The sequence below is a fragment of the Sus scrofa genome, chromosome 12 (assembly GCF_054392235.1).
Source record: "Sus scrofa isolate SSC_HxYL_T2T_F1_AM1 chromosome 12, Sscrofa_HxYL_maternal_Yorkshire_Landrace_v2.0, whole genome shotgun sequence".
In the NCBI taxonomy this organism is placed as follows: domain Eukaryota; kingdom Metazoa; phylum Chordata; class Mammalia; order Artiodactyla; family Suidae; genus Sus; species Sus scrofa.
In genome coordinates this window covers 8,651,279-8,663,483 of record NC_139394.1, presented here as the reverse complement: position 1 = coordinate 8,663,483, position 12,205 = coordinate 8,651,279, and the positions used below count along the sequence as shown (strand labels likewise).

The 12,205-nt window shown below is 48.7% G+C and overlaps 1 long non-coding RNA gene across 4 annotated transcripts in view; it reads right to left on the bottom strand.

Annotated features, from left to right (window-relative positions):
• Positions 1-12,205, bottom strand: part of LOC102165318 (uncharacterized) — a 387,409-nt gene that overhangs the window by 31,629 nt on the left and 343,575 nt on the right. The gene's annotated exons all lie outside the window — the stretch shown is intronic.

Sequence of the window (12,205 nt, the reverse complement as noted above, 5' to 3'; positions counted from 1 at the left end):
GGCTCCTTTTGATCAGATGGCGTTGTCTCCAGCAGGGCCCACCGAGACGGTATCCACACAGCTGGGAGCTTCCCGGCTGTGGCTACTTTCCTTTGTGTGTGCTGGGATTGGGAGGGATGGGGGGGGGGGTGGAATGTGCAAACTGGGCAGATGGCCCTGCCATCCACTGCCTGTCCTCCTCTGGCACAAGGCCCACCTCAGCCTGGGCTGTGAAGGAGGATGGGATGGAGGCTGACCCAGTATCTACAAAAGCATCAACTTTAGCATCCCTGGTACCTACCTTGAGAGCAGACACTCAAAAGGGGCCCGTGGAGCCCTGATTACACCGGAGCTCCTGAATAGATGCCAAGAACCTGGGCTTTCTTGGAGTTTCTCTGTTCTGCTTGGCAGGCACCCTGCCGGGTGAACAATAGAAGGGTCCCACCAGTCTCATCCACCCCGAGGCCGTGTCCCCTTGCTTCTGGGCAGTAGCCAGTAATGTGATCCTTCCAGGCAGCGCCAACCCTCCCCCTCCCCCATTGGGAACTCAGCCAATCTTGGGGCTCTTCAGAGAAGAAAAATTCCTTTCCCTGACCTCTGCAGGTGATTGGATTGAGGTCCCTGCAGCTTGAAATTTGATTTGATCTTTGATCTCTGCTTGCACAGCTGCGATGGTTATTATGTACCATAAAGGGTCCCGGCGCCCTTTCTCACTCACCTGCCCTCCGTAGCCGGTGCTTGGGGCCAGGTATCCCTGGGCTGGGGCAGAATATTGCTTCTCTGTTTTTCTCATACGGAGCTCCCCCCCGTTCAGTCCTGCTTTCTCATTCCCCTCATTCCTGGGACTTAACCCCAAATTCCAAGACCGTGGACATTTTCAAGTCCTTCTAAATGAGAGCATGTGGTTTCAGGAAAAAAAAAAATAAAATTACTGTGTGTTAAGAGCCAAACATTTAAACAAGGTCATAGTCCCAGAAGAACGAGGCATGTGTATAAACAAGTCCTTAGAGGAGAATGGTCCCGAAAATGAGTTTTCCTGCATTTAGTCTACTCGGCCATGGTGAAATCATCCTTCTCAGGCGAGGTGTGAGGAGACACAGCTAGGGGTGCAAGTTTAACGGACTTCATCAGACCTATTTCTTTTTTTTTTTTCCTTTGGTCTTAAAAACAAGGTTAATTCAAGGGTAGTGGATTTACAAGGTCGTGATGATTTCTGCTGTGCAACCAAGTGGCTCCGCCACACATATACACCCATCTATTTTCTTGCAGATTCTTTGCCCACCTCGATTATCACAGACTACTGGGTAGCAGTCTCTGTCCTGTACGACAGGTCCCTGTGGGCCAATCATCCCATATGCCTCAGTGTGCATATGCCAATCCCAAACCCCCAGACCATCCCTCCCTCTGCCCACCTGTCCCCTTTGGTAACCATAAGCTTTTCAAAGTCTGTGCAACTGTGGCTGTTCTGCAATCATGTCCATTTGTATCCTTTTTTTTTTTTAAGAGACCACATATAGGAGATGTCATATGTTGCTTGTCTTTCGCTGTCTAACTTCCCTTAGTATGATAGTTTCTAGGTCCATCCGTGTCGCTACAAATGGTGTCATTGCTTTCTTTTAAGGCTGAGTAGTATTTCATTGTATATATACTGTGCACATGTACCCCATCTGTATCCACTCCTCTGTTGATGGACACGTAGGTTGCTTCCATGTCTTGGCTATTGTGAATAGTGCTATAATGAACACTGGGGTGCATGTATCTTTTCAACCATGTCATTTTCCTTTTTTTTTTTTTTTTTGGTTGTTGTTGTTTTCCTTTTGCTTTTTAGGGCTACATCAGTGGCATATGGAGGTTCCCAGGCAAGGGCTCTAATTGGAATCAGAACCACAGCCATAGCCACTCAGGATCCGAGCCGCGTCTTTAACCTACACCACAGCTCACGGCAAGGCCGGATCCTTAACCCACTGAGCGAGGCCAGGGATTGAATCTGCAACCTCATGGTTCGTAGTCAGATCCACGTCCACTGTGCCATGATGGGAACTTCCATTTTCTTAAGAATAACTCCTGTATCCATTGGGAGAAAGGTTTGGGGAACTTGACATTGAGCTCTGAAGGGTGATTCTCAGCGCAGTGGGAGGAGAGAGGGATAGCCTAGTGCTGCCTGAAAAGACCCTGGTTCTGTCCTGTCAAGTACGGGGACAGGGGACGTCTGGCCTCAGAGTGGGAGTCCTTTCCCAGGAGAGGAGACATAGCTCAGGTTGCAAGTTGAACAGACTTCAACAGACCTATTTTCTTTTTTTATTAGTGGCAAGTGTCATAATAACAGGAGCTAATAATGGCAAAGCTGACTGTCCTTTGGTCGTTATGCTAATGACTTCCCCTGCACGGATACTTCTAAACCTTGATAGCTCTATCAAAAATATACTATTATTCTCTCATTTTACAGATAATGAAACTGGAGCTTGGAGGGAAATAAGTAGGTACTTTAAGATTACCCAAGGGATGGCGTTCCCGCTGTGGCTCAGCAGACTAAGAACCTGACCCAGTGTCCATGAGGATGCGAGTTCAGTCTCTGGCCTCGCTCGGTGTGTTAAGGATCCAGCATTGCTGCAAACTGTGGAATCGGCCACAGATGTGCTTTGGATCCCGAGTCGCTGTGGCTGTGGTGTAGGCCGGCAGCTGCAGCTCTGATTCCACCCCTAGCCTGGGAACTTCCATATGCCGCAGGCGCAGCAAAAAAAAGAAAAAAAAAAAATTACACAAGCAGTGAGCAGAGTTGAGAGGCCCTCGCGGGCCTTGTCTGATCCAGAACTCAAGGTCTCAACCAAATTCAAAGATTACCCCTCTTAGGGGTTCTTCACTTAATCTGCAAGACAGAGAAAACAAATTTATGGTTACCAAAAGGGGTGGCAGAAAGAGAGGCAGGGAGAGAGAAATTAGGATAGTACCAGATCACGTTACTATATATGAAACAGGCAAATAACAAGCAAGCACCTACTGTATAGCACAGGGAACTATACTCAGTATCTTGTAATAACCTGTAATGGAAAAGAATCTGAAAAAGAATATATAGATTATATACACATATATGTGTGTGTATACATATATATACATGTAATATATTTTGACTGAATCACTTTGCTGTACACCTGAAACTAGCACAAAATTGAAAAATTACCATACTTCAGACTTCTCTGGTGGCTCAGCAGGTTAAGGATCCAGTGTTGTCCCTGGTGTGGCTGGGGTTGCTACTGTGCTTTGGGTTCAGTCCCTGGGCCAGGACGTCTGCATGCCACAGACATGGCCAAAACAAAACAAATAAATTATATACTTCAGTTTTTACAAAGAGAGAAAGAACCTTGATGTCTATACTGTTCACAGCCCAAAAAGACCTATTCAAGATTTATTTTGTGGGTACTTTTTTTTTTTTTCTTTTTAGGGCCGTACCTGCAGTGTATGGAGGTTCCCAGTCTAGGGGTTGAATCAGAGCTGCAGCTGCTGGCCTACACCACAGCTCCAGCCATGCCAGATCCGAGCCAGATCTGCAACCTACCTCACAGCTCACAGCAACACCAGATCCTTAACCCACTGAGGGAGGCCAGGGATTGAACCTGTGTCCTCATGGATACCAGTCAGATTCGTTTCTGCCAAGCCACTCTGGGAACTCCTATTTTGTGGGTACCTTGATTTTAATCTGCAAACAAGATCAGAATAACATTTTCACCTCTTATCTTTTCAAATTCAAAGTGTATTTAACAGCTTACAAGAATGATACAAAGCTTAAGCACATCTTTTAAAAGAAACAGTCAAATGGATATCATTTGGTAATATTCGTTCTAATAGTCTCATGTGGATCTTACCTTTGAGCCTTGGCTTGATAAAAATATTTCTCCAGCTAGCTTTTTTTTTTTTTCTTTTTTAGTCCCTATTAAGCGCCCAGCATTAAGGCACTGCAGTTGTTTAAAAGCCATGACAATCTTTCATTATTTCAAGGAAAGGAATCATTCCTGTGCCCGCTCACCCCCACCCCCATCCCACTCCCTCCGTGATGGTTTTATTTCCCCTGCTTTTTCTCTCATACCTCCTTCTTCCAAAGAACTGAGTTACAAAATCTCAGCTTATACAAGAAAATATATCTTTCAATAGGAGGTGACAGTGGCCTTTCCACTCAAAAGTGTTTTCTCCTCTTTTTGTTTAAAGTTACAGGAAATTAGAAAGAATAGTATAGATACCATCTAGGGAGTTGGTCCCTGGAGTCTTTGCCGTATTTTCTTTTCCTCTGTAATTTTTGATTTGGGGTTTTTGTTTCGTCGCGGGGCCATTTGGGGGTAAACTGCAGACTTCAGGACACTTCACCTCTCAGAAGCCTAGAATGTTACATCCTATTTTGTGACCAGAGAGCACGGATGCGCCTAAGAAAAACTCAGAGCTGTTGTGCATCGTTACCTGGTACCCAGCCCATATTAATAATTCCCCAACCAGGAGTTCCCGATGTGGCCCAGGGGGGTAAGGACCCAACATAGTGTCCATAACGATGGAGATTCGATCCCTGGCCTCGATCAGTGGGTTAAGGATCTGGCATTGCCGTGAGCTGTGGTGTAGGTCACAGATGCGGCTCAGATCCGGAGTTGCTGTGGCCGTGGTTGTAGGCCAGGGGCTGTAACCCTGATTTGACCCCCAGCCTAGGAACTTCCATATGCTGCAGATGTGGCCCTAAAAAGACTAAATAAATAAGTAATAAAATTCCCCAACTGTCTTACACATGTGTTTTAGAGCTTTTTCAGCTCCTGTTTCTCCCCTGAACAACTGTCCTGGTTTACCTGCATGTGTCCCATCCCCGGGAAAGGTTTGGGGAACATCCCAGCCCCCTGGCTCCATCCTGGGCAAACTGGGATGGTCGGTCCTCTTAACCAGGAGACGACAGAATTTCCTCCATTGTCCGGGATTGTTGTATCTGCTTTGTATTTGGTCTCTCTTAACCACATCTATCACCAGACTGTTCTCAGAAGAGTCACGTTTTTAACTTAAATATCGAACGAGGTCTCCTGACACCCAGGGCGAGTCTTGGTTGGGGTGATGGTGGTGTGTCCAGCGAGAACCGGCAGAAACTCCAATAGAGCCGGTCTTACCAATAACATCCTTCACAAATGAAGACGGTTGACCGTCATCCCCCCAAGAGTGTTTGGCTTTTGCTGTGCTTTGTTGTCGGGGTTTGATTTGCTCTCCTGCTGCAGAAGGGTTTACAGGTGGAGTCGTCAGCACAGGTAACACCAACAGGTACGTTCGGATGCTGGACCTGGTCATTGGCCGCTAACGTGGAACCCCTTCCTCATGTCGAGGGACAAAGGCTGGATGTCCAGAGGGCCAGTTCCTCTCTTATGTCACACGCTTCACCATCAGGCTCAGGATGGTCCTGTCTACAAGGCCCGAGGTGAGGACCGTCAAGGGGACACCCAGGTTCAAGGTCCAGCTCTGCACACAGCTGGACCGTATGACCTCGGTCAGAGCATCTCTCTTCTCCAAGGCTCTGTTCCCTTATCTGCAAAGCCATGAACTGCCATAGCCACCTTCCTCTTGGCTGGGCTCATTGCGGCTCTCCCAGGCGTGAACCCCTGGGCCTCGGAGCGCGTGCTCAGATTAGAATTAGAATTTCCTCACGGCAAGTCCCGGAAGTCACTTCTTTGACACAAACCTGATAAATCGGTGGAAGGTCAGGACACTGGCAATGACCAGGCTTCCAGAGTCCACTCTGCCCTCTTCCGGCCCTAGAAAAGTACGAGTGATCCCCTTGGCCCTGGGCCCTCAAGAGCAGCCCCACCTCATCCACTCTTTTAGCCCCTCTGTGCTTCCCGTGGGTTGGAAAGACCTCATGTTGCTTCATCCTGTCTCTTCACGAAACAGGGGGAAAAGATGTTGGCGTAAGAGACAAGATACTGGCCTGAAATCTGCAGCGTGCTCTGCGCTCCAGACCTGCCTATCAGCTGATTTCTCAGCATCTCCAGTTGAGTGTCCAAGAGGCATCTCAATCGTGGTTATGTCTTGGCCACTACTCTTAATGCTCTTCCAACCCTTCCTCCCTTCACTTTCCCCAAAGCACGAAGCACACCACTGCTCGCCCAGTGGCTCAAGACCAAAGCCCAGGAGTCGTTCCTGATACCTCTCTTTCAGCCACATCCCACATCCAATCCCTCCACTAGCCAGGCAAGCTCGACCTTCCAAATACGCCTGAGATGCTCCTGCCTACCAGCTCCATGGGTGTCCCTCTAATAAAACTGGCCACTGCCTCTTGCCTGAACTCCTGCAAGCATCTTCTGTATTTCCAGCTTCCGTCTGGCCCTTTGACTGTCCAAGCACGGCTTGGCGACCACTGAATCATCTCTTCGAGACCAGAAATCAGACCAGACCTCCCCCGATTTCCAAATCTACGGATTCCCCCACCAGGTTTGTGATTGATTCTCAACCTTGGCCCTTCTCCCTCCTCTGCTTCCCCGGGCCATCTCCCCTCACTCCACTTTCTCCCTTCCTGACTACAGCCAGTGGCAGAGGGCGTCTTGTTTGCCCCTCAAATGTAGCAAGTCCATTAGCCCCTTGACCCTTGCTGTGTTTGTCACCTGGGTTGTGCCTCATGTAGAGGCCACTTTTGCCACCTTCCTGCCACCCCACACCCACTCTCGTGGGCCCACTTACTTCTCTCTGCTCTCCTACCCCAAGTCCTCTGTGCTTGCTTTGTGTCTGCTTGCTGCACCCCATGAGGACAGGTACTGGCCTGCTTGGTTCCACACTGAATCCCTAGTGCTGGGGACATTTGCTGTCCCAAGTAAGCACTCAGGAAACCTTGACAGAATGCATTAATTAATCAAACCTCATTATTTCAATTAAGGCAAACAAGGATGTGAGGGAATAAGCAAAAGTGCCTTCTGTAACCTTGCCTTTTTCAGTAACAGCTTTGAATTCACTGGAAAATAAGACTTATCCGTTATCAAGTGTTATGAAACTGGTTCCCAATGCATTTCTGCATGATAATATTTTATTTCAGCATGATAATAAAGCATCATGCTGTTCACTTTTTTCCTACCCCCTTTTTACAACTCTTAATTATATTCTTGTATTCATGACTACCCACCCCCCATTTATTTCTGGCTGTGCCTATGGCAGGTGGAAGTTCCCGGGGCCAGGGATGGAACCCATGCCACAGCAGCGACCTGAGAGCCTCGGCAGTGACAATGCTGGATCCTTCACCTGCTGAGCCTCCAGAGAACATCACTACCCGCCTTTCGTCTGTCTCATCCATTTTAGGATGCAAGCTCAGGAGGGCAGGAACTTCTTGCACTTGCTCCAGGCTGCATCCGATCTGATGGCCTGGCATAGAGTAGATGCCCAATACACGTGTGTTGAATGGGCCACGTAAAGAAAAAGACTAATCAGGGCTGGAAATCTCATTAAAAGAAATCAAGAGCAATAACTAGATTTTCTTCTTCTTCTTCTTTACTACCTACTAAAGCCTGGATTTCTCTTGTGGTTAAGGATCTGGTATTATTGCCGTGGCTTGAGTCGCTGCTGTGGCGTGTGTTCGATCCCTGCCCAGGGATTTAAAAATAAATAAATAAATAAAAGTAAAAGCCTAATACACTGCTTTGCACTTAGTAGGAGTTCAGGAAGCATATTTATTGAGTTGAATTTCACTGCACAAGCAAAGTTTCAGAGGCTCCATGTCCTAATCAGAGAACCTCTTCTGGAGAGGATAAAAGCTTGGAAGTGGAGGTTGTCGGGAGACCTCGGTTCCCAGCTTGGCAGGATAGAGACAAAGGGTTCAATGGGCTCATTTGCATTTGTTTTGCATAAATATGCAAGCTGAGTGGCTGCGCTGGTGTCTCTAAGTATGTCAAATGGCAACTGACTGTGTTTTCAAATAGGATATTCAGGGTCTTACAAACAGGCAGAGGATTCCCACCCCCCAAAAGAAGGCCCTTCATCTGTCCTGGTTATGGGGAGACAGCCCGAATTTGGCTGACGGGGGCCCTCCCTAGGCCTTGGCCACTGCCAGCCACTTCCCCACACTCACCCCCACCCTCAAGACGTTGGCCAGCCTGTCTAAGGTGTGGTCACTTCCAACAGGGCCCCCGTTGACAGAGCTTAAAACAAACTCCCTGTTCACACACGGCTTCGATAGATGGAGAGGGCCAAGCTGGGGCAGCGACTCCACCAGGGCAGACGAGAAGTTTCTAACAGAAAACAGCACTTAAAAAAAAAAAAAATCATCTTTTCTGGGGCCAACACAGTGCTGGGAAGGCTCAGGGAGACCATGGGATTTTGTTTCTTCCCAGTTAATCCAGTTGCCCTCATTTGCATGGGATTTGCATAAACAGCACGTTGTATTCAAGCAGCCCTCACTTCAAGGCCAAGATTAAGGCTGAGGATTTGTCCCACCCACAGCAGTTTTGTTCCACTTCCACTGTTGAGAAGCTCAGAGACACCTAAAATAGCTCTTTATATACTGGCCGAGGTGAAAAGGATACAAATGATGATGGAGAAATGGAGGGGGCCTGGGGAACAGAGCACGCCGTCCAGGGGTGGGGTGGTGGCGGGGGGGTGGGCACGGAGGGTGAACAATGTGAATCTGAAAGTTGCTTCCAGTTCTGGAATTCTATACATCTCTGCAGGGGGCCGGGCACTGAAGGGCTGGCCTCGCCAAACCCCGGGATGGCACCGGGAGCGAGATGTCCTGTGGCCAGATCCAGGTTGAACTAATATTTGTGGAAGGCTTTTCTGGGACAGCCACTGTCACGTGGGAAAGGGAGGAGATGTGCCCAGATTGGCCGGGGGAAGGGATGGGCAAGAAGGCATGTGGAATTCTTCCATGGCCCCACCAGCAGCGCCCTGCCAGCCATTAAACTGTGATAAACCCTTTAAAAGACTTGCACTTAACACACCTCTCTCAACAACCAGCCATCAAGCCTTACCTTGTCCTTGAACAGAGCACAGACGCGCTTAGCACTGGTCGACAGTCACATTCCAAATGCCCATGTCAGGACTGACAGACGGGCCTTCCTATCCAGAGCTGGCTCTCCTAGTGCCAATGGGGGTCTATGAAATTCCCCATGTTTTGGGCTTGGAGGAAGTTGCCTTGGTCCAAGCTCTTTTTGAGTCCACACCCAGAGAACTCAACCTTAGCATCTGGATTGTGCCAAGAAAGATCCTGGAGCATACAGGGCTCCCCCAGGTACGAGGAACAAAGTAAGATCGAGAGCTTTCCAAGAGCAGATCAGGCAAACCTGCAGGATAGGCATGGGGAAGGGGGCGGGGGGGGAGACATGTCCCTGTTTATTTCTCCCCAGCTTCCTCCTCATGCGCGAAGAGTATCAGCTGCTGATTACTACGTGCTGTGTCCAGCTTCCAAGAAGGCCCTGCACTGAGCAGGGAGGGAGGGAGGGAGGCTGTGAGAGGCCGAGGGCCCCAAGACCGTCCTGACTTGGCCTCATCTAAGAACCACTCACTGTATCTTTAGAAAATCATGCAGGTCATCTTCTCCTGAACATTGTTGTTTCGGGGAGGGGGGGGGGCGGCGGCTACTGAATGGAGGTAAAACAACTCGGCAAACCCAGAACCCTGTGTCTAGTCTTAACCCTAAGGCTTGAAACGTATGGAACGTGCTCACGTCCTTTTCATTCCTTAGGGCTCTTGCGTGTCCATCTTCTTAAGAGATTTTAAACGTCTGCCCTACTTTCCGGCCCAAGGTATGTGAGAGCCACCAAGGACCTCACACAGCTGCTGATGGGGACAGACAGGTGTCAAGGACTGTTAGTCCCCTGGCCTAACCCATGCCCAGAGAAACAGACTTTAAGATTTTTTCCAACTTGTCCACAAATACAGAGATATTCAGATTATCTTGAATTTGAGTTCCCCTAAACATTTCAAGATCAATTTTATTTCTTGTTTTTGGGGTTTTTTTCTTTCCTTGAGGCTATGGGAAGAAAAGAAATACGGATCCTTGGAGTCTTTCCATCCACATGCAACTTCTTTCCTTCTTCTTCTTCTTTTTTTTTTTTTTTTTTTACTTTTTAGGGCCGCACCCGTGGTATATGGAGGTTCCCAGGCTAGGGGTTTGAATCAGAGCTACTACTGCCAGCCTACACCACAGGCACAGCAACACAGGGTTCGAGCCACGTCTGCGACCCACACCACAGTTTATGGCAACGCCGGATCCTTAACCCACTGAGCGAGGCCAGGAATCAAACCTGCGACCTCATGGTTACTAATCAGGTTCGTTGCCACTGTGCCACGACAGGAACTCCCACATGCAGCTTCTTTAACAGCTGGTAGATTATAATGCCTGGCCCATGAGAGCAGTGATAACACCTCATTATGACCATAAAGCTTAAGAAAACCCTGTGTGATTCAGTGACTCTGAAATAAAGAGTATTTTCTCAAAAGGAGTAGGATTTTTGGCTATCTATGGTCTTAGGATGCCTAGGAACCAAAGTTATCTGCTAAAGAACAGAAGAGAATTGATCCTCTTTTTGATGCTAACGTCCTATCAGGCTTAGGTGCCTGCGGATGACTTAGTCCAACTTTAAACAGTTTCTAATAACGAATTATCCTGCTTCACGTCTCTCTTTTAAAAAAATAATAATAATAATCTGGAAGCTCAAAAGATTAAATTTGAGGACATTTCCCCGCAGCCTTTTCCCAGTTAAAGCCTCATTTTCCTCTGAAATCCTTGGATCTCCACGGCAGATGAGCAACCAATCTCAGGCCCCCTTCAGTTTATAGCTGGGACCCACCTGCCCCCCTGTTTATGTACAGATGGTTGGGGGGCCCTGCTCTCCACCACTGAAACGTTGCCAAAGTCCAGGAACCAGGGATGTGGGGAGGGGGAAAAAATATACCATATTGTTACAATCCCTCCCTCTCCTTGACCATTAATTGTATCCTGCTGGGAGCCCTCCCCGCGCACCCTGGGTGAGCATGTGTCAAACTCATTTTCTTCCTCCCAGCACTTGCCAAGGGCGTGTTAGCCTCTCAGTTTTGAAACCCCCTCTTGGAGACACCGAGAAAGTCAGACCCGAGGAAGGAGGGGGAGGAAGAGATTACAGCAGTGCGGGGGGCCGGGGTCAAGTCTCCCTTCCTCCTCGGACAAAGGAGGGGGGGCGGTCAGCTCTTCTGCCGGGACCGACTGGTGGCTGGGCGGGCAGAAGGGACCCACTGTGGTGACCGGAAGTGAAGATGCTACAGACTCAGCTGGGGATCTCGGGAAATGATGGAGCTGCTCTTTTCCTCCAACCTCTCTTCTCTCTGGAGCTCCCCCCCAACAACCCAGCAGCCGAACACGGCTGCTTCCCCTCCCAGCTGTTTTGCGTTCTTCCGAGAGAGCAAAGAAGAAAATCCTTCCTGGGTATTTATTTCCCCCCAGGGGGCCACAAGGTACATCACTGAGGGACCAGGAAGAGTCCGTTATCCTCTCCCAGGGGATGGGCAGTCATAATCCGGGGGTTCGCAGTCGGCTCTGCTCACGTGGTCTTGCCTCCCAGAGTTTCTCCCCACGCCCAAGCATGAGATCCAAGTCGGCCTCAGCAATTTCCCTGAAAGAACTGTGTTCTGTCACCCAGCCTAGCCCTCTCTTCTCTTTGGCCCCAGCAGTGTGAAAAAAAAAATCAAATTATTCTTACAGATTAAGGTTGGCTTGAAGAGATGCCATTTCTCCAAAATACTGAGAGATCATCTATCTTTTCCCAGGATCTGAAGAGGGAGCTACCCAGTACTGAACTTTCTTTTGGTTTCACCGCAACCTCTCCGGATTGTAAGATGATACACAGTATCTTCAACCCTCCATTGGTTTCAGGCCTGCCTGGTCCTTGGGATAAATTATAAAACTTGCTGGGAAGTGGTTATCACCTCCCGGTATAGTGTAGCGCTACTAATATGCCAGGTTTAGAGGCAGTCAGACCTTGGCCCAAATGTTCTCTCTTCCTGCTATTAGCTGTGAGATCTGTCATCTCTGAACACCTTGAGCTTTTTTTTCTTTTTTTGTCTTTTTGCCTTTTCTTGGGCCGCTCCCACGGTATATGGAGGTTCCCAGGCTAGGGGTCTAATCCACCGGCCTACGCCAGAGGCTCAGTAACGCGGGATCCGAGCCGCTTCTGCGAGCCACACCACAGCTCACAGCAACGCTGGATCCTTAACCCACTGAACAAGGGCAGGTATCGAACCTGCAACCTCATGGTTCCCA